The following is a 2,401-nucleotide window of genomic DNA, read 5'->3' as shown; positions in this document are numbered from 1 at the left end:
GGCTCCATAGCTCAGTGGTTAGAGCACTGGTCTTGTAAACCAGGGGTCGCGAGTTCGATCCTCGCTGGGGCCTCGCGTTTTTTTCCTCGCCGCCCGGAGGGAGCGGGCCCACGCCACGAGGCTCCTCGGCCACCCTCCCCCGCGTCCGGGCGGGGGTGAGGATCCCCCACGCAGATTCCCAAGCAACGCTTTGATCCCACGATTCTCTCGCCCAGCTTTATCTCCCACAGTCAGTGATTTTCTCCATGCTCATTCTTCTTTTTTCCCTTTAGTCTTTCCCTTCCCTAGGAAAGCTTTAAGGCTTTGCTAGAGCTGGACTAGCACCTAGCCGTGATGGGAGAGAGTAGGAGTGGTAAAGGCGATGCTACTTAACGAGACCACCTGAGGCTGGCCACTTCCAACTCCCTTTTCATTAAACATCCCCAGCTTCTACGTCGACGAAGACTTTGGGTTACGTGGACAGCAGACCATTTGTGCGTTCCTCCTGCTCCTTGCGTTTCCCCTAACAGCTCTGTATCACCCCTCAGCAGCCGCACGGATCCTCTGCAAGGAGGGAGGAACCGTAACAGGCTAGGACCGCAGTTTGGCGGACACAGGGAAAAGCTGAAACTACATTTCCTTACCTGGCAGCTCCCATTTTCTTTATGTTTKGGGTTTCAGCAGCTGTTGAGGTCTCTAGTCCCCCTTGCTCTGGCGGAAAGGACTGTGGATYGCCCCCAGAAAGCGGTAAGCTGCTCCGCTGAGCTGCGTGGTTGTTCTGCAGGCGTTTGCCTTGCACCTGCGGSTCGTTTTGCTGACCAGACTCCTGCAGCTGGTTGTCGATTACACCGTCCCAAGCAGCTTGTCTCGGAAACCCTGGGCTGTTATTCTGCACAGCAGTTGCACCGTTTCAAATCAAACTTCGCCTAATGGCACCACTACGGCCCAAACAGGCGAGTCCAGAAGGTGGCAGTAGGAGAAAACGTAACTTTGAAGCAGTTCCATTTTAAGTTGAACTTGCAAACTGATGTAGTTTGTTTTGGCTCCATCTTAGCCTAAGGGTACGAGTTGCTGACACAGGCTAAGCTAGACTGMGGCTCTGCAAGTCAAATAAATATACTTCTCTGGAAAAGAACATTGGAGGTTTAGGATTCCCCCGCTTACACCAAAAATAATATAACCCTTTTAGTGGCAGTCATCCTCACTTGCTTAATTCCCCCTGCAGATCCCCATGCTAATTAATCTCACAGTGTGCTCTGTGTACCAGGGAACACAGCTACGGCCAGGTGGGTTGAGCCCCGGCGATCTCACGAGCTCGGGCTCCAGCTCCAACGCTGGCTGTACCCTGTGCTGAAAGGAAGGGACACAGCAGCAGAGAACTGCGCAGTAACGGCCCCTGGACACACTGATTTCTGAAAGTTGTGTTCAGAGATGCACTAAGCTTCTGAAYCCAGAGCTTCAAATCTGTTGCATTAGAAATCAGTAGATTCAAGTGTTGAGTAAGAGATCCTTCTAAAGTCCTGAGGAGACAAAGTCTGCAGATGGTCCAGGGCAAACATTCCTCCCTCTGCCTTTGGAGCGATGTCTTTGCCCCTCCGGTCACTGCCTGCAGCCCCAGCGAACGGTGCTTTTCCCCACACAGTGCCAAAGGGTAAACGAGGCCGTTCGGGGTATGGCCGTGGCCCCTACCCCTCGCACACAGAGCACTAGCAGTCGGGGTGGAACAGTTTTGCACGCTGGAGCTATTTCAGCTGCCTGAACCAGCTATACAGTGAAGTCAGGACAGTTCTGCTCCTTGGGGAATATGAAGAAAAAATAAAGCATCTCCTGCAGCTTGTGTAATACAAGAGGTGTAAGATACGCAGGAACTTATAAGGTCATGGAACATAGGAGGACAGAATCCAACACAAAACGTCTGTTCGGATAGTTCAATCCAACGGCCCAGTCGTAGCTGGCCTTTTGGGGGCGGTTTGCGGGTTCGTTTCTTTTCCTCCGTCCCCTCCGCGCCAAAAGAGAGTGTTATTTGCTGGACATTTCTAGCCCATATTGCATCCTGTGGGATCTGCAGGTGATCCGTAACTTGAAGAAACTACCATTTAACAAAAATCACTGCTGATGTCATCATGAKCTGAAAGGCAACTACTCTTAAAATTGGCTTCAGCAGAAATTCAGTGTTCAGGACTACAAAATAACACCGAAAGAAAGGTGAGATCATCAACACTTTTATTTCATGCTCTTGTAGTAAAGATGCACACCTACTAGCAAGCCTGCTATACTGCTCTGAAAGCTGCAGGTGCACGTTAGCCATAGACAAACAAAACTAAATCTCACCAGTGAGCGTTTATCAGAGACTCTCGTAACTACTTATGTCAGAAAAGGACTTCACAACACTATTTGCAAAGAAAGTCACTATTAAGACACT

At 50.4% G+C, this 2,401-nt stretch overlaps 1 non-coding gene across 1 annotated transcript; it reads left to right on the top strand.

Annotated features, from left to right (window-relative positions):
- TRNAT-UGU (transfer RNA threonine (anticodon UGU)) lies at nt 1-73 on the top strand. Its single transcript has one exon. It is a non-coding gene; the product is annotated as a tRNA-Thr (tRNA).
- The last annotated feature ends 2,328 nt before the right edge of the window (nt 74-2,401 follow it).

This window comes from Rhea americana, unplaced genomic scaffold, assembly GCF_003343005.1.
Source record: "Rhea americana isolate MKP2758 unplaced genomic scaffold, rheAme1 scaffold_109, whole genome shotgun sequence".
Classification (NCBI taxonomy): domain Eukaryota; kingdom Metazoa; phylum Chordata; class Aves; order Rheiformes; family Rheidae; genus Rhea; species Rhea americana.
Note: the sequence above shows the minus strand (reverse complement) of the source record. Positions and strands in the feature narration are given on the sequence as shown.